The sequence below is a fragment of the Phaethon aethereus genome, assembly GCF_964289735.1.
Source record: "Phaethon aethereus genome assembly, chromosome: 6".
NCBI classification, from domain to species: domain Eukaryota; kingdom Metazoa; phylum Chordata; class Aves; order Phaethontiformes; family Phaethontidae; genus Phaethon; species Phaethon aethereus.
This window is the reverse complement of record NC_138580.1, coordinates 22,903,311-22,923,729: the sequence shown is the minus strand read 5'-3', so window position 1 is coordinate 22,923,729 and position 20,419 is coordinate 22,903,311. Positions and strand designations below refer to the sequence as shown.

The 20,419-nt window shown below is 38.4% G+C and overlaps 1 protein-coding gene across 1 annotated transcript in view; it reads right to left on the bottom strand.

The window, feature by feature from the left end:
- MYO3B (myosin IIIB) overlaps positions 1–20,419 on the bottom strand; it is a gene marked incomplete at its 3' end in the record, with an annotated part of 198,739 nt that overhangs the window by 20,098 nt on the left and 158,222 nt on the right.

The window sequence follows — 20,419 nt, the reverse complement described above, 5'->3', positions numbered from 1 at the left end:
GGGAGAGGAAAAAGCCTGCAAAATCTAGGAAAATTATAGAGCAGATTTTTAAGTGTGCTGAACACAAGTGGTCGAATATCTATCCAGCAATGAAAGTGTCTCATATCTAAGTGCTCTGAATTAAATTATGATATAGTAATAGCAATAATAATAATAATAATAATAGGAATTCTGGCACATTTTGGGTGGCTGCATTACTCACAGGATCAACTCAAGGCACAGGCAACTGCCTAGTTTAACAAATTACTGGAGATACTGAAGTGGCCACAATTCTACTGAGTCCTCACAGCTCTGGAAAGCCAGGCTACCTGGAGCTAAGGTCACATTTGCAGTTTTCATCCCTGACCCTTATGGTTGTAACATTGCACTGCAATTCCTCTGTTCGCACGTGAAAAGGAAACTTTTCTCACAATCCTTAATGTTACACTCCTTATTGATGGGATGATCCAAACTTCAGATGCTCCAAAGATGACATATACTGCTCTTTGCCTGATCATTAAAGCGCAGCTCAATGGCCATTTTACAGGTCATTTAAGCTGTCTTAAAATTTGCTTATTTGTTACCATCTCTAATCTGTTTCAAGAACTGTATTCATTGATCTAATTTGTTCGTATATGAATAGTTTTGAAATTATATGTTCCAAAAAAGTTATGTATTTGATTTCTTCTTCATATTTTTAAAAATTTGTGTTAATTACCGTGCTCTCACCAGCCCGTCTGTTAGGAATAGGCACCTTTGCATTTTGTAAATGGGTATCTCCGCAGCCCACTAGGACTATCTTTATACATTCAGACAAATTCAGCAGACTACGTCGTCTGCTGCTGATTCTCCTCCCATTTTGACTAGATCATGCAACTGAGCTGGGCTGATATATAACTCAGATTAAAAAAAAATGATAAGATGATTTTATGTTTTACCCAGATGTGTTGTTAGTAACAGGAATGACCTGTGAACATTGGAGGGAGTAACACTGCTGTAACTGGCACCTCCACTGAAAAATGACCTGCGAGATGATGTCTAGATTGTTCAGCTGAGCTGAAGTCCATCAACAGGGAGGGGGATTCAAAAGGTATGTTCATGACTGATATCAGAGAAAGACAAAAAAGTATAGTAGATATGAAATGAGATTAATCAACTCACTAAAAAACTTCATTTAGCAGAAATCTTGCTGTGAAATGGGAACAAAGGCAGAAAAACCTTTGTCCCCAATTTAGTAGGTTGAGGGAACTAAGGCAATATACTAAAATCAAACCAAAAATGTTAGTTGTATTTTCCCTTAGCTGGGACTAAATAAAGCACAGGCTCATTATTTCTTGCATCCCTGAAAGACACCTTTGTTCTTTACTTTTTATGTCAAAGTTTGTGTTAAGAGCAGTTTCTGGGGAACTGGCATTCTTAAGCATTTCATCCTCCGCAAATCAATAAACATAAACATATGCAGTGGCATCTTGCAGTGCCCAGGCACAAGATGAGGAGTCCAAAGATATTGCGGGATGCTCCTCTGAGCTGCTAGTCTGGAAATTGGCAGCATGCGACATCTGGGAAAGACATCTCCCAGTACCAGACACTAGCTGCATCCTCTGGATGTAGCAGGACAGCACCTGAGCCTCATGGGTCCTTTAAGACTTTAACATTCAAAAAACTCTTTTATGCTCCGAGATTTGTGAAATGACTCTCACACTATGGCTGGCACACATTGACTTCTACAAATGGTCAGTAATATTCCTATCACACACATGGCTACCAGCTAGTTGTCACAAACTTCACAGGAAGTTTGTCTTCTCAAAGGCAGAAGAATTCAGATGTGCCTGTACTGAGCATCCTGGCTTGAGGAAAGGTGCAAAAATGGCCAATAAAATGATAGCATTTGCTGCAAAAGATCCGGCTGAGTATGGACAAGATGGTTGTGTCAAGTACTGCTTTGAATCAGTTTTTGTTCTTGAGTATTATCTGAGTTGACTCTGAGATTCTGCTTTGCTACCTTGGCTGCCCAGCTGACTCAGCTCAACAGTGCTGTCCCAATGATGCTGATCTGCAGCAAATACTGGAGCCTAGCATGCAGACCTCTAAACATGTGGCGTTGCACAACCCAGGCTTTCAGAAGGAATTTCTATTACACAGAGATGCCTCTTCAGACAGAGTTAGAGCTGCTGGGAGGCTGACCTTATCTTGCAACCAAATTGGAAATCATAACCCTAAGAAAGACAGGCACCATCCTAGAGAAGTAATGTGTGCTCTAGGATGAACATCTTCTTAATCCAGCTCTACTCATTTGGATTCAGTTCTAAGCAGAAGTCCACCAGAATGCTTTTTTATTTTTCTCCTGGAAGAGATAGGGATGAGGGCTTCAGATCTCCCACTACCCCACTAAAAGCAGCAGAGATCTTTTAAGCCCATATGCAGAGATTAAGAAGTACTTGACTTTGCTTCTCTAGCTGGAGTACAGGGACAAGGGTTATCCAGACAAAAACTACAGAAGACAAGGAATGATGCAAAGAAAGTATTTAGGCCTAGAACCATCATAAACTCCCAGAATAAACTTCTGCCCAGTAAGTTTCTAGAAAGCACTAAGCTAACCTTAATGCTGATCCAAGCTGAGTTTTATTATGTGATAGATACAGAGCCAACAGTACATCCTAAACTCACCTACACAGGTACTGTAGACACTATGCTACAGGAATGAAAAATCTTCCCTCTTTGGGAAATTATCCTGTCTTGAAAGGAAAAGATGATTATTCCTCTTCCAATCACCACCACTTGCTCTTCCCCGGCTCTGAAAAGGGCAATGAAGGCTTTTCCATGGCTACTAGAAACCATTTCAAAAGCTAAACCAAGATGGGGCTAAAGAGGGAATGGTATGGGGAGGGAAGGAATGATAACTCCAGTATATTTATCTCCAAAGCTACTCATTGTGTTAGTTATTTGCCTCTCTATGGTTCTCGTCTCTGTAGGTCAGAACACTTACTAACACACACTCTCTGTTTATTCGGTGTCTATGACACTTCTATCAGAATGTGAATCAGCATCAGCAGTATGTCTGTCTGTGTTGGTGATAGGAGTGATGCCTGTCAGTCTCCCCTGACAGTGATGTTTACACTACCTTTTTTTTTTTTGTTAAAAAATATGTGAACTTGACATTAGCTGCATTAGACCATCACCGATACTTGGAAAAGTCATCTCTCTTCTCATTTAATATTTGGAAATGTTTAAAGAGTTTGAGGAAAATATTTTCATGGAATGTTTGATGTAAAAAATGCTCCAAGGCAGATAGATTTTTTCAGTTAACGTTTCAAAATTGCTTCAAGACTGGATGAAGGATCTGATGAAATACTGCTATGTTTTAATTTTCCATTTGGAAAATTAAAGTCTATTTAATATTTAAAAGGTCTTTTACAAAATACACAGAACTATTAAAAACACTACCTGGGCTATTCTGCAGGAAAGGGAACAGAAACAAACACGCCTGGAATACAAGGCCCTGCAGCCACTCAGCAGTCCACAAAACAATTTTGGTGAGCATAACCACATCCTTCCTTCACAGGGAGGCTGTTTCTGCACAGAAAGCACAGAGCCAACGCACTCTTGCCAGATATTTGAAATGACGATTGGGGAAAAAGCATCAGCTCACCCAGGACAAAGCTCAGCTTCTTCTAGATGGACTGGCACTGGTACTTGTGTGAAACCATCCTTAGACTGACTGTAAAGAAAGGGCACAGTGTGCAATTAGTGCATCTACCTAATGTTTCCTGGAAGAGGACAAGAAGCAGATGGATCTATATTCCCACTCATCATCTGTCTGATTGGCTACATTGGGTTTACATACATGCAGCTGGGAATGTTTTATAGTACTCTCCTTCAAATTCTTTCTCTAGTGACTGCATTTTTCCTCTTACATCAAATTTCATCTTGCACTGAGAAGGCAGGTCCTGGATAACTTTGCTCCATGTATATGTGGAACAACTGGTACCTGCTTGACATGTTGCTGCACCATTTGCTCTAGAATGGAGTAGCACTTTAAAAGTGGATGGAAGGTTGCAGAAGAATTGTGATTTGTTGATCCACTGACAAAACAACTTTGTCCTGACCACTCCCATCCGGCAGAAGGGAACACAGCAGCAACAGTGGAGGTTTATTCAATCTTCAGAGTGTTCTGTTGTTTTCTACAGTAGAATCGCTACTACCTTAAGGTGGAAGATGGTCCACTGATCACAGCCTGTTTTCTCAAACTGCGGAAAGCAAGATTTGCTGTAGAGTGATGACTGCTTGCTGTAGTTACTATAGAAGCACATAGGAACCACAGACCTACAGGAAAGAATCAGAGTTTGAGTAGTGCACAGACTGAGCAAGATACATTTTAAACTCTCCTCTCTGCTCTGGCAGGCTCAGCTGTGTCTCAGACAGCTTTGGTATATACATACCCTTCAAGGCACAAATGAAGAAAAATAATTCTTTCTGTTATTCTCAGGTCTTTTTCAGCCTGCTACAGCAAATGATGCCGTTTATTCTCTCACTTAAAAGGCTCTGCAGTACTAGCAAAACTTGTTTTAAGCTCTCCCTTTTTATTTTTCTCATATTTCAAAGGTTACTCTTCACTGCAAGCTCACTCCTCCTCTGCTAAAAGTGTATCCTCTACCCTTTAATGTTTTTAACAAAGACTTAATGGAGAACTGAAGGTCTACAGTCTTAGAGATCATGATGCATTAAATGTATCCCACATGTCTTGCTAGGGCTCATTTGTCTGCATGGAGTGTTAGGTTGACACTGCACTAAAGCTTCTAGTTCCAGTGCATCCGGAGACAGTTTTTCAAGTACTTGCTACCTGTCCAGGAGCACACATAGCAAGGTACTTTCACCTATAAATACCATAACAGTGTAATACAGAAATCTAGTCTAGCCCAAAGACATGACAAAATTATGACTCATCTTGACCACTCTTGTCTAAAGTTTTCTATGAAGCAGAACAACATTTTCTTCATCCACTGTTGCAATTGTATACGAGAGCTGATCAAAACCCAACAGGGTTCCATGAATCGATCTATTTTAGAGCCTAGCACTGTTGCAGGCACGTTTGCTTAGGCAAGTTAGAAGCCATCTGTACTTATTTCAGCTTCTTGGATAACGAAATGGAATCTTAAAAGCTGGTAGTAGAGCTGGTGGTAGTTTTCAGTTTTATAGTCATCTGAGATGCTTCGACAGAGAGGCATATTGCAGTGAGACCGCAAAGTACTACGAAACTAGAATTTGGCCTAGCATATGAACTCGGTCTCACAGTTAGAATCTGTGGATGAAAACTGTTAATTCTTAATTTCTTTAAGAATCAGATCTTAACTTTGCAATGACTTCTTTTTCATCTGCATGCAGGATTTTAAAAATAGGACTGGTGTTTCCTTTAATTAGTATTTGATACAGTATTAATATTCCTATTTATCTTCTACATGCCATATGGATTAAATTCTCATTACTTTTGATCTTAATACTTTTAAAATATGTAAATCAGGAGACAGACACCCTCTTTAAAGCAGTATTTGCACACCACATCTATTATTGCCTTGGGCAACAGGAAAATATCTGCATTGCTAAAATTCCAGAATTGTGAGGAAGTCTTGAAAAATCAGATATTAAACTGATCAATCTAGACGAATTATATAATGACCAAGTAAACTGCAGTTCTTTAGATTCAGCTGTACCTAAAAATTATATTAGAAGTGGCCAAAGACCATTACAGAACACGTACTTAAAAGAGATCAACCAATTTAATTTCTGGAAGGAGAAGACTGTTTTCACAGGTTGAGCTAATTCCAGATGCAATGTCTTAGAAGAATACTATACATTTTTGAAAAACTTACCTTTAATCTCAGACATTAAAAGTACAATGATTTGTTTTCAAGTTTACAGAAGATATTGTTATCTTAATTAATCTCTTATTTTTCCAACACTACAGCACACCGCTCACAAATAGATTCACATAGGCATGTATTTCAATTTATCTGAATACTATGGTTAAGCAAAGAGAAGAAACTTATGGGACTCATCGCTACAAACAACAGGCAAAGAGGATACATGGGACCGACCTCCTTATTCACACTGTAAGTAATTTCTGATGACATGGGAAGCATTTGGATTTAGTGTTGAATGAACATGGTTCATGAATGTGTTAGTTGGAAAACAAAAGCCTATTCAATCATTTTACATTTAATCTGCCTATAATATATAATAACATATTTGTGGCTAGGTCTGTTAAATCTCTCTACCTGTATTATATTGGTGAAGTGTATGCCTGAGAGTTTTCAGAAGAAATTAAGAAAATATAGCTGTGAAAAACAGGGTGGACCCCTGCCATGCTCTGACTGACAGGTGGAGGGAGGACACTGTGCAGCTGCAACGACACTGCATGCCTCAGAGCACATGTGTGGTGCCTGCATGGGGTATCCGTTCCCTACCTTTCAGCCCTGGAAAATCTCTCATCTGTTGAGAAATAACACATGAAAACTAATGTTCTGGTTAAAAAAAAAATTAATGAATTGCTCTTCAGTAGCAGAAAAGGCATTTTCAGGGAAATTGGGCACTGCTGGGTCCATTTAGTCCCTTTTATTTTTATTTTTTCTGATCTCATCTAAAATCCAGAGTCCATCGGAGCTTCTCCACACTCTCTTGCCTAAGCTCTGAGTATAGACCAGCAGCCTGACGTATTTCTAGCACTTTGCTATCTTAGGAACCTACAGGACTAAATACTAATACGAAAAGAGCACTCCTCCTTAAAAATAATCACATGAGGCCATGTTTGGCAGGATGCATACCAAATGAAAACCAGTATTCACACCAAATAAATGAGCCTGAGCTCTTTAATGCTATAGTACATACAATGGTCATGTATAGACCATGACTTCCCTGGGTGCGCACCAGGCAGAAGGTCCATAGCTTGCTTCCTGAGAAGGCAATGAAAGTTTCTTAAGTAAAAGAAACAGAAATTTGGCCCTTGCTCTGAAGTTTAAGGTCTAGTCTACACCAGCAAATGCTATGAATGCATTTATTTCTTACCATCATCTGGTTTGATAAAAGTCCTCAGCTAGAAATATTGCTATATTTTTGACCAGAACAATTCATTTCATCTGGGAAACTGCTTTAAGAACTGCTTTACTGTGATGAGATGCCTTTCCAGCAAGGAGGTTTGCTGGCATACATCTGCAGTACAGTTACATTTTCAGTCTTCTAACTGCAGATACAGCCCAACTGGCCAGTTCTGTGCATGGTAGTTTCTCCAATGAGGAGACAGCTAACTCTGCTGTATTAAAGCAAGCTTTTTTTTGGATGCCCTCCTGCATAAGACTACACTAAAAATACAACATTTATTTCACAGAAATTTGCAGGCGGTAGTCATACGCATACACTAAAAAGAAGGCACATCAGTGTCCTTAAACCTCCAGGAATCTGATAAGCACCACAAATATTATCCTGAAATTCCTATGCAACTAAATTAAAATGTTTTCTCGTAGTTATTTACAAAGGCATCATTAGCAGGGTATTACCTATTTAAACAGCAATTGTACATCCACAACTGTGTTTAGAATAACTAGGTGACAGAACATCTTAGAAGTAATTTAAATTTCTCCTTTAAATGTCTTAATGACACTGTAGGAGACAATGCAGCACTTAGTAATTGCAGCTTAAATGCTTTATGTACTTACATCATGACTATTGCTCATTACCGTTTCACTACACAGATATATATATATTATCTTTTGTCTTAGACATGAAACATATCAAATAGGAAGGTCTGTTCACAGCTATACAGTTCCCTATACTGTTCAACCCAATTTACCTTTCAAGTTGTACTATAAACTTCTAATTCTAAGCAGTCACTTAGAATCCACATTCCCATCTTTTTTCACATTCAATGGTCTTATTTGGGCAATTATTTTTATGGACTTTAAACAAGGTGTGTGGATAACCGCTGCTACACCCTGAAGTATTGGGCCCTTCATCATCAAACTTTGCTTCTGACTGCTGCATTTGTTATATGCAGGAGGAGGAGATGTTGCATACAAGCCTGTGAAACTCTATGTTAATAAATCAAGGATCTCTTGGCTACTGAACTCACAGCTCTGTTCTCTAGTTAGTTCACAAGTATTTAATATCAAAGGGATGCAAATGTGAAGGTTTAGAAATAAAGGAGTAGCTTTCAAATTTGAGGCTAAATAAAAAGCCTGACAAGGAATACCATTAATAATCTGTATCACTTTTACCCAGTATCCCTTCCTGAAACCCAAGTGCAATACTCCACAGTGGGACTCAACTTCACTTTCACCTCTGCTCCTGGTGGGAGACTTACTTTGTTCAATGATATAGCACCTACACAAACTGCATCTGAGTATTTAACGAAAGTGACCCCATTAAAAAAAATTCAAGCAGCTTTTGCAAGCAAAACTTTGCCTCACCTTCCATTTTTTTCATCACTAGGATGTGGAAACCTCCTGCCTCCTTCCCTGCAATCCCATGACACATTCACATGAAAATAATCTTGGACTATCCCACTGGAAACAGCTTCATAAGCACCTTTACAAGTGCCAGCTCAAGTCTGCAGGCTTTGCATGATGGTGGAATCACGCTGAAACAGCTGGGTGGCCTATAACTTATTCCAGATTCCTGTGGCTGGTCAGTTCTCCTGGTAGACAAGTGCTGCAGCAAACCATTTCCTCACCTTCTCCGTGGTGTTATATACCCACACTGAAGCTGATAGAGGGTATAGTGATAGAATACAGACTACTTTCATGGGTCATACAAGAGACAGGACAGTTCTCAAAAGCTCTCACCCTCCTGACCCAGCAACATAGGCCACACATTCACATGAGAATAAAGCACAATCAGGCTATCATATTAACAAAGTCTATTGTTTTAAACAGCTGAACTGTTTTAGATTAGTGATGACTTCTTTTCCTGTGTCCTAGTAAAAAGGGGGCCTTGTTTCAGTTCTAGATCACTCCTGGCAAGTCAGCTGGGAACATGCAGAACACAATGTACACCAGATTCCAGCACACTGCTGCCTTCCTGCTCTGAGCTTTGTCATCAGCTTGCATGAAAACAAGGCACAGGCCCATCCCACCAAAACTTGTTTTGCTCAGTTTGTTTTTGTTTCAAAAGGTCCTTCAGGGGAAAGAATCTGGTCAAAAATCCAGCCACAATTCAAATTGTTTATATAAAACACACTTGGGGCTCCAATCTGTGGGAGCAATATTTTTAAATGTTTGTGTTTTTTGTTTCTGATTTGTTGTTCTTACTCAATGTTCTGATGTTGGTATGAATGAAGCCAGACAAAACCCCAAGCATTACTTTAACAAATGTAATCCAGATACAACGGGCTAGATTTACAGAGCAGCCATGCTTATTCATGGTGTAGCATGAGGATGCGTGATGAAGGCGAGCATAATAGGCCCAATTTACAGTTGCCCCGAGGCTTCTTCAGAGAACACCCCTAGCACAGAAGGCCTGTTTGCAGCACGCAGAGCCAGCTCTGTGTCTTTGTTACTACTTGTCCCAGGATAGGAATCGTTCTAAGGCAAGGCAGCACAAACCTGAACAAAAGCTACTGGGATAAAAAGCTGCAGTCCTTGAGAAAAAACCAAACCTCCCTTTTCTCCCATATCCTCTCCTTTTTCCCAGTTTCAATGATTGATACTGAACTGGAGAAACCTCTGCAGATATGGGGACATCTTCCCCTGCTATACCTTTTCAGACGTTAAAGAGAGGCATTTGCCCTGCACCAACTCAGTGCCTGCAATCTTCCAGTTAGCTTGCAAAGCAAGTGGTGGACACAACCTCTTTTGCAGTTAGACTCAGCTCTCCTACAGATCATATGTACCAGTGATAATTCTCAGAAGAACTCAGCTACCCCTCGAGCATCAAACTTAGTAGCCAAGTTTCCAAGGCAAAACTTGAATCACTCACCAGGAAATGATGGCCATTTAGGGAGTTACTGAATGCTTTGAAAACTGTAGTTCTATTTTTTTCTGCCCAAAAACTAGTTTTGGAAACTCTTAATACGTTGACTCAAAGTTCTACTGAAAATGCATCCTGTAATGTTTGCTTATGACTTTGCTGGTAGTTATGTTCCTCCCATCAACCCAAATTTACATGTTTTTACCTTTCAGTAAAAATATAGTATTTCCATGTTAGAGAATCCCTCCAAACTTTCTTTGTCTCAATTTTATCCTTCTCATCACTCCTTTAAGTATGTTTGCTGCTCTGAGTTTGGCTTTTTCTGACTACAGTAAACAGAGCTGCAAATCCAAAGGCAGACAATGATGTTCTTACTGCTGAGAATTCTTACTTGGAATATGCATCATCTACCACTTATTTTAATTTATTTTTTAACAGAGCATAAAGAAGAACACAAAAATATGGTTTCTTCCCAAGTCATCTTGTTTTATTTGCTCATTAGGTACAGGCTCTAACCAGGGACCAATCCGAGACACACATCTTCTTTCAGCAAGAAGGGATAAAAGATCTTGATAACCCACTAATAAAGGCTGACCTTAAACATTGATCTTAAATTGTCTGCCCACTCAAAGAATAAATCTCGCCTTGGTTCTCAGAAGCAACTACCAATTCAGCTGAAAGCTGTTAGTTTTAAAGAATCATGTCCAGAAAGCAAGGCACATCTTGTTCTGCTTCAGATGACCCTACATAGTCATAGGACTTCAAGAAGAGATAACTAGTCACGACAAGAAGCTCTAGAAGAGTGTGAACTTGACTTAGAACTCCTGCCAAAATTCCAGTACATTGGAAAGGTAGATAAGATGCAGAAAGTCATAGGTTAATGACTACAGGCCTGACTCTAAACACTCCTAAATTAAAAAATGTTAAGCTCTTTCTTAGGTACAACATTGAACAAGGAGATGGATGCAAACAGAGGAATAAAAATTAATGTTAGGAAATAAAACTGGAAAATTATTCAATCCTTTTCTGCAAAGACAAAAATTGCCTGAAAGCTAAGGTTGACTCACTTAAAACCAAACTGTTCCAATTATGCTTTTAATGACCCTCATATAATCCACACAGAAAATTATGGCAGAATTTAACTCAGCATGCATTAGCAGTTTAAGAGTGATTTATTTAGATCCTGTTGAGATTGTCAACATTTTTACAAATATGACTTCCAAAAGAGAGAGGGCATTATAGTTGCATGGCTGTCCTGGATGGGACAGTGAAGCACAGAATGTAAGACCGTAAGTGCTAGAAGTCCAGTGGGGGTAATCTCAGTTTCTCCTGTCCCAGTTAACTTCTGGAATGTTGTTCTAAAGCTGAGTGAATTGCTTAACTGACTGTGCTATTTGGAGTCTTGTATTTTAACTTGTCTCTTTTCCTGATGTGACATTATGTATGGACACACTTTGCTCTCTTTTTTTTTGTTTATTTTGGATAGCCTCCAAAATTCATAAATAAGGGTCACTAAAGAAAAGGTGGTATTACACAAGGGAAAAATCTCCCTTATTTCATCTGGTTTGTTCTTTATCTTCAAACATTTTGGACCAATTAATGCTCCACCCTTTCAGAGACACACACTTCCTAAGCATAATGAAAAACTATGTTGCAAATAATGATGTAAGATGTTGCAAATTAATGATGCATTGATATGAACACTACTGCAAAGGAAATAGTTGGTTAGTATTACTTACCCTTCAAAGAGATTTTGACTTTCAAAACAGAGCATGAAGCATACCTCTCGTCCAGCAATAGAATGATGTACTCCTTTCAAATGCTCTAAAGCTAGAATTAAACTTTTCACTGAAAAACTTCAGCAACAAGATATGAGAAAAGCAACGCTACAGAAAGCAGTAGTCTGTGTCACTGCAAAGGCTACCAAGCATTCTGTTATTATTGAAACTAAACTCTATTCTTGTTTTTTCATAATTTTTTCATCTCACCCTCTTCTTTCTCCGTTCTCTATCCTGCTTCTCTGCATGGGTTTTCTTCTTTGATGGTATACTCCTTCTCTACTTCACTTTTGGCCTGTTGTTTTACTCAATGTCATCTGTCCATGTCTCTCACCCTTTTTCGCCCTATATGTGAAGTTCTGCATGGTTTCACCTGCCACGGACAGTGTCTTCTATCCTACTGATATATTCCCTCTCCAAGAAAAGGTTACGTTGGTTTTTCTTGTCCTTTTTTCCTACATGGTCTTTTTTGTTTGTTTGTTTGTTTCAAACAAGTATTTAGAAGTAAGCTGAAGAAGTCAGTTGCCTGTCCTTGCAAGTCACACCACAAACCACTACAATTCTACAAACAAGCTGCAGAATTTAAGCTGTAAAGTGACTGATACTTACTGTTTTTCTGACTGTACATGTTTATTTTGCAGGTGGGAAGAGAAGAGGAAGTTTTGTGAATTAACAGTGATTTTCTTCAATGTGTGTCAACGATTAGCTTGAGCTGTGTGGTACTACCATGTAGGCAATCTTTGAACTAAAATGTTTAAGACTGCAAGTTGCTTATGATGATGAAATGTGATAATGAAAATCCTGCTTCATTTGCAATGCCCTGTGACGTCTCTGCCTGTGTCTCTCTGTGATGACCATGCTCTTCCCAGGGAATGTTTTAAAATAGACTACAGTTTGCAAATAAAAATATCTAATCTACTCATGTAAAATTTCATTTTTCTAAAGCAGTTAAGCTCCTTTGGGTATGAAGCTGAGGAATTCACCCTTCTTGGACCCTAAATCAATGATCAAAAAGTACAAAGCATGAGCCTTGATACAGCAGACAGAAAACTGATGTATACTATAGACTCGACCTAACAGCTGTTCCGAATACCATTGCAAGGGGCAGACCCTTATGAGGAGATTAAAAGCAGTACTACTTCCAATTTATCAGTTTCTTATGAATGAAAAATTAATTGGAAGCACATGGACAACAACAGATGAAAGAAATTGATATCACTTTGTCTCTAAGTCTGATGAGCAAAATATGAGGGGTGAGCCCAAACTGGAATCTTATACCTGTGGCCTTTTCAGACATTAGGGGAGACAGGATGCAGATCTGAACTTCATACATGTTCACCTGTCTCTGAAAACAAATCAACAGCTCAAAGATTTTTGTTACACAGATATCCCTTATACCGATTTTTAACTGTAGCAGCTGGTTGTTCTGAATTTTCAAAACTGCACCCATATATGCTGCTACTCAAATTAGCTCACAGTTTTCTTGTGGAGCTGCAGCAAACTTTTTTTTTTTGTGCAAATAAGCCTTTTAAAAGCCACAAGCTTCATGTTATTCATTTGATAGTCATGCTTTTTATCATAACTAAGAATATACAGTAAAGAACAGCATTAAAAGAATGTAGAAAAAACAATTGCACCACTTTGCTGGAGGGTATTTTTGGTGTTTGCAAATCCCAGTACTACAAAAAGAGGCTGGAACAATTTAATATTTTCTTCCTTATTCTGAATGTGGCTTTTGCGTGTGTGCATGAGACAAACATAAGCACACTGGTGAGAGGGAGTCCTAAGAATAGCACTATACTCACAAAGCCACAAAGAACCAAAGACGTACTTCCTAGCTTACAGAGAAAACAACTAGCTGCAGCTGAAGGTAAAGAGCTGGTATAGCACGCTAACCTAAATACCAGGCAATCACACATATTCTCTATATTTGATTCCTAACAAAATGTAAGAGAGTCAGATTAGGAAGGACATGTTAAAGATGACCGAGTCTTCCATGGGTATTCTTCACGCTGTTCAGCTTGTTAGCTCTCTCTGCATTCTCCCTGTTAGACTTAGCCCAGCTGCTAGGGCAGACCAATACAGCAAGTAAGAGGCGATACTTAGTAATTATATAGTTGTGTTTCCTGCCTTCCCACACTGTTCATTGCTTATGCTTCTACACAAAACACTCATTTGTACAAGGCAGGACAAGCCTTAAAGACAAAGAACGGGTACCAAGATATTTTTAGGAAAAGAAATATTAGAATTCCTAAAACTGTTCTTTCGTATACATTGTGTTACGGCTAAGATACACTTCTTGCCTGCCTGAGCACACATAGGAAAGCAGCTTCTCTTTCTCCCATTGGCAGCAATAACAATACTTCCTGTGATTTTGGTATTCTTATCTTCCCTTGGGGGAAAGGTGTTTTAAGCAGGGAAGGTGGGAGTGTGGCATATTTTTCCGGTGTACTGCCAATGTCAGCCAACGCATGAGCACAACTGCATCCCAATAATTCTCTCCATATGCAAAGAAGATCCTCAAGAAAGATTATCCTTGCCTGGAGACAGGAATGGGTTCTGCAAGCTCATAATTACTGCTACAAGCTAGTATTTGCTATTGCTGTATTCAACTTAACCATTAAAATCAACTGAGGTTATCTGTGAGAGAACTGAAATATAAAATACTTCAACTGAATAGAGAGAAGTAATGACAGAGATTCAAAGAATATAATCGTTGTCATGAGCAGAGTTAATAAATAACTGATATAAGGTAATTTCTTTCTACCTAAATACTTCACAGCCAGTTCATGATTTACTGAATGGAATACCTATTTATCAAACTGTATCTATGAGTAACTTGTACCTAGATCTTCACATATGTTGTTGCAGATATTTTGTCCTAAGTATCTACCCTTTACTTGTCAGAGGCATTATTTTTCCATTTACATTGATCAACCACGTAAATTATATACCATAGTTTGGCTTTCTATTAAGCTGTATATGATTTTTGGCAGTTAATCACAATCCACTAGAATAATTACCCAAACTGGAATACAGAAAAAAAATCCAAACACATGCAAACTATGCAAGATCTAAATTTTTTTCAGAAACGAATTTGTTATTCTGAGCTATCTCACACCTCGTGTACCATTCTGTCACCATCACATTATTTATGTTACTGCTTTTACCACCATGTTTTCTCTTCATAGTATCTGTGAAGAACTGTAAAAATGTAAATAATTCAGGCAAACATACAGTGTCTTCTAGAAAAAAAGATCTGAAATCCAGCTACTACTACTTAGCTGTGGGGAATTCATCACAGTGAATTCACATTTTTAAGTATCAGAGAAGAACCAGAAATTATTTGGTAACATACAGCTAGCAGATGAAATCATAGCTCTATCAAAGCCAATGATTAACTGTCAACCTTTTTCTTACAAAATAACCTGAAATAAAGACACTATCTAAAGTTTTCTTATAATGAGGAAAAGATAAAAAATTCTGAATTGTCTCTTCCTTTGCAAAACATTATAATAATATTTTCACAAATTATATTTTGTTATCCTCTTAGGAGAGAACTCTGTATGCACCCTCAAAGCTCTGTACACACTGTACTTATTGTAGCAAAGTTTACTTCAATAAAATGGTGCATTTTTTTTAGAAACAGAAGAGTAATGAATTAGGAACTGCACTATTTGCCTAAGTAGATCAGTCATCTGAGATGTGCTGCTGGTTCAGAGCACTAGTAGCTGTGGCAAAATAATGAAAATAAAGCTGCTATAGAAGACTTAATTTCAAGCAATAACAACAGAACAGTGAAGCACTGCATGATAAAAAGCTTAACTACCAACAAAAAAATGGCAAAAAGAGCTGCTCAGACAGACCTGTATGTCATGGATAGAAAGTGAAGACAGAAAGAGCAGGTGAACTGCAGCTTGGATCAGAGAGACAGTGGTAGATATCATATGTTAAGAGGAGAAACTGAACCCATATTAAAATTTGGGGGTTTTGGCACAGCATTATTGTCTATAGATTATTCAACTTTATTAAATTTCTCATATTTCTTACTATTTTTTTCAATATTTCAATGAGAGAGATCTGCAGTCTCTTTTATTGCAATGCAGCTATTAAAAGCTGAATTTCAACTTGTTCTGTATAGAACAAGTACTGAGCTGTCTCTGGAGAACTTTATTGCAGTTTATCTGTGTAGTTTACTTGCATCTTATTTTATCTCTCACCTTTGATACTAATCAGTCATGGCTGCAGGTCAAATCTTTTTGCATTGGAAACAATCACAATAACCAATCCAGAAGTAAACCAGCCTATAATGAAATTCACTGCCTAGGGCTAAACATAGAGCTAACGTGTTTAACAAATCAAAGCTTGTATTTATCACTTGTCACCGTTTGTGTCTTTGTCTATTGGATGGGGAAAAACAATTAAGAAGCTGAGCAGTAAAGAAAAACTTACAAACAGCCCAATTTCTGTTCAGATTTGTTGGTCTGTTACTTTGTCAAAATGCAGCCTGCAAACCATGCCACCACAGAGTAGCAAAATGTTTAACAGAAAGCGTCTATGGGTGAACCAGTTCAGAATACAAACACCATTGGTACAACATCAGCTGAAAACTTTACATAAGGCTGAGAGAATTTCAACTGACATCACTTATGTTTGCAGTCAGATTTTCTGAATCCACACTATAACTACATGGTGAAGAACTGAAATCCTGAAACTGAGTCACTGTGTTTCTCACCCTAATGGCTAGTGAAGCTAACAGGCTCCTGCCCAGCACAAATCCAGAAAGCAGAAACTCAGGGTTTCCATGGGATGGGAGGGGATGGTCCCTCCTGGGGCCCTCCTGCGGGTCCCACCACGTGCAGTGCAATGCACAGTGATAGGCTTACTCGCACCAATAAAGTCAATCTGCATAAATATGTAGCCTCACAACCCTGGAAACGTGATTATCCTTTCTTATAAAGATAATGATTGCTTTGAGATGTAGCTTTATTTTCAGCATATTTTCTCAGGAGACATCCTAAAAAATATCTTCTCCTTCCTATGATTTCTATTTACACATTTGCAAGGTAAAATTAATGATTTGGAAACAGGATTTCTGTTTACTAAGCCCAAAGCCCAGCATTTACCCCAGGTGTGAAGAGGTCAGTAATCTGGTGATACTCTTTTAAGGAAAAAAGCAAAAGCAGCCACTTTTTATCCTGCTCATGCCCAGCCAGATTTTGTCTCAAAAGCCACAGAACACTACTGTAGCAGGATCCTTTCAATGGAAATTCATTATACAACACACCACATCAGCAGCTCCTCTGCCCGAGGCTTCAACTGCAACATGGATAATAGTAACTCCTCTGCTATAGTGTGCTATGTAGTAGGAGAATACTGTGGAGATCTCATAGGCCTTGCACATAGCTACAGCATGCTCAGTATAATCAGATCATACTATGGAACACTACCTTGGACTTTTCAGTGTTTCCTGTAACATTCAGACTGCCCCATGATCATGCTATTTTATTTGCATTTTGTTTTCATAAGAATGACCAACTCAAATCTCAAACCAAATCCTCTGCCACAAAAAACTCTAAACCCCAGACATGTAGGGAACTTTATGTCAATTTTTTATAACCAAAAGACCCAATTCTTCTCACCATTACGATTCTACTGACTACAGTCAAGTTCTTCATGATTTACATTCCTTCAATGTAAAATTAGTCTCAGTAGGGGGCTTAAAAATGATGAAACGAAACTCCTGATTAAACAACCAAAAATAAGTCTAAATAGATTATAAATTCTTTCACTTAAAATCCTGAATGATAGGATTCTGAAATTAATGGCATCCATGTGTCAGTATCATCCCATCTGCCAATGACAACTGGCTGAAAGTCCATGCAGCATTTAACACTACATTATGTATCAGCAGATTTATTTTTCATTTAGAAAGGAAGGTTTGCCGTAACGGAATCCAACCAGAAGCTGAGTTACACAGAGAAAAAGAGCTCAATGCCTTGGATTGATCTCTCTTTCACTTGCAGAAAGTGAAGTGGTACCTTTGCCTACAAGGCATCCAGATCTTGATACCACATGTTGTGTGACATAATACCTATTACAGTCATGCTGGGATATTGACTTTCTGTGAATCAAAGGATAACAAGTGTCCCCATTTCCAAATTACTAATGTTTATTGCTTTGCTGTAGCTGTTATCTTTTTTTAAAACAATGTACAAATAGGAACTAAATAAGATCAGAGTTAAAGTTATGATACGATGTTAAACTACCACGTAGAGTAAGATGTTTCCCTATATTTAAGCACCTTTCACTTGCAAGTGCAAGATACCGAATCAAGACTGTACTCTAGGGCTGAGATTGAGGCGGCTTAGAGTATTTTCAACAAGAAAGTCTGACTTTCAGAAAACTCTGAAGCAAAGACCAATCAATCACCTAAGTATATTCCCTGTGGCTTGGGTGTTATAACACAATTATGATCCTGGTAGAATTAAAGTTGGGTGACTGCTTTAAAACTGGAGTTAAGCCCTAACAATTAATGAAGTAATCATTGGATATATTGGCTAAATCAAAGGCTATATTGGAAATAGCCTATTGACTTTTACAACTATAGTGCAAGTTTCACTACCTCAGCCTCAGATTGTGGCTACAGACACTGCAGATTGCATAGTTCCAGATCTCTCGGAACCCTGGCAAATTTTGCTACATCTCACAAAGTTTCAGCATTGCAGACAACAGTGTGAGGTGCAAGGTGTAAACTGAACATCATCAGAAGGCATACACTGTTCTCCTACAAGAGAATGTCTAAGGCCAGAGACTCTTTGAGTATTTTCTCACTTGTTCAAAATGTCTGTGTTAGCATTAAGAATTATGTCTCTGGTCAATGCAGAGATACTATTAGCTTTCCTTTTACAAACATATTTCCTTTGCACATCAGAAAATCTGTCATATTTACTTTAGAGGCAAAGTTACACTGGTCAATTCCCTATGAAGCACTCACTTCTCATTAATAATTTCAAACATTCTCACTATCTATCTCATCTAAGGGAATACCACTACTTGGCCTCTGGCAATTATATTTATATTATTTTGATTCTTTCAGTACTACTTTATTGTGACTAGAATAACTAACTTCTGGCTTAATGGTTACTATTGACCAGACTCTCCTCTCTGCCCAGGCAGCGTGTCACAGCGGAAACACTGGAGGGAATCTTTGGCTTTGCTACTAGTCCTGCCCCACCACTCTAGCAGAGCCTAAGGGAACGCCTGGGCAGTGTAGAGCCAGCCTCGGTGACTCCATGCAACCACAGCACATGCATGCATTTAACCCGCGCTGCATGCAGTTTGGCCATACTGCTCAGTCTTCCTACGACCCAGTGAAAAAAGACTTTGGAAGTGAAAAGCAGGCTTTTGTTTCTGCATTAATTACAGAGTACAGTTTTCACAGGATCTTTGTGGAATTCTCCTGGTCTATTTTTCCTTTGCCAATCTACTACTGAGAATGGGCAGCCTGTGCTATTAGACAGCTGGATAACAAGACATGAGTGAATAGTCTGCTTGATTAATACAAAAATAAGTAAACTCATATCAACCATTTTTCCCTTTCGTGTTCTGTCCCCTCTTGACTGCACTAGAGCCTCACCTACCGAGGCCTCAAGACAAATAAGCAGCCTGTCCTTCCCTTTGTGCTTAAGCTTGGATATGGACTCTCCTTCAGCAAACATCAACACTACTTCATAACTGGGTCACAGACCAGTGCAGAAACATGTCATATTCACTTCCCCGTTGTCCTCTGTGTTCCGGATCCACAGCACTACAACCAGGCTGACAGACTAGTTCTGCCTGTAATGTAACTTAAAGACAGTTCACAATCAATGTATAACATAACAGAGTAATGTTTCACTATGAAAAATAACAGTCTTCACATTGTTTGGACCACCTAGCGGACAGCTATTTTTGTGTGAGTAACAGCTTATGTAGTATAGTCCTACATTATGTATCACATGTATTTTATACACGTGTTCTTATTCCAAAAAGATAATTGCTATTTCACTTGGTTTTCACAATAGGTCTAACAATATTATCTTCTTAAAAGTATACTTCACACAAAAAGGCTGAATACAGATTGAGCAGTGTGTGAAAGCATCTGAATTTCTGAATACAAGCCATGCTTTTAAAAGCACTCCAATAAATTATTATTCTTGAACAGGTTTACTTCCTTAATAGTTACTCATTGAAGTGTGATCTATATGATCATCTATCTGAGTATCTTCATGCTTCACTAGGAAATTCCTTACTTCTCTGTATTTGCATGCTTATTCATTTACACATACATGTTTCTTAAATAGTTCAGATCAATGTTGCATTTATCTCTTCAAATTCTATTCTATCACTTCACATTTTTTGAAGTCTCTCTAAATTACTGGGTAATGGCTCTGAATCACATGCTTGCTAAGGGTGTAATTCTGCCAGTTTTACTCTCTCTAATTGTTTTACTTCAGATGCAATGTCTTTGATTTCAAAAGTAGCAGGATAACATACAACATCCAGTGAGAGTAAGGATGGCAGATTTGGGCCCTGACTGCTTTGCTCAAGAGGATTTGCTGCAATAAAGATATTTCTGTTTGACAGGTTTATTGTTTAACATGTAATAATTTAAGATAGTAATGTACACATCCCCTGCAGTCCCACACTATGGATTCAAAACCCAT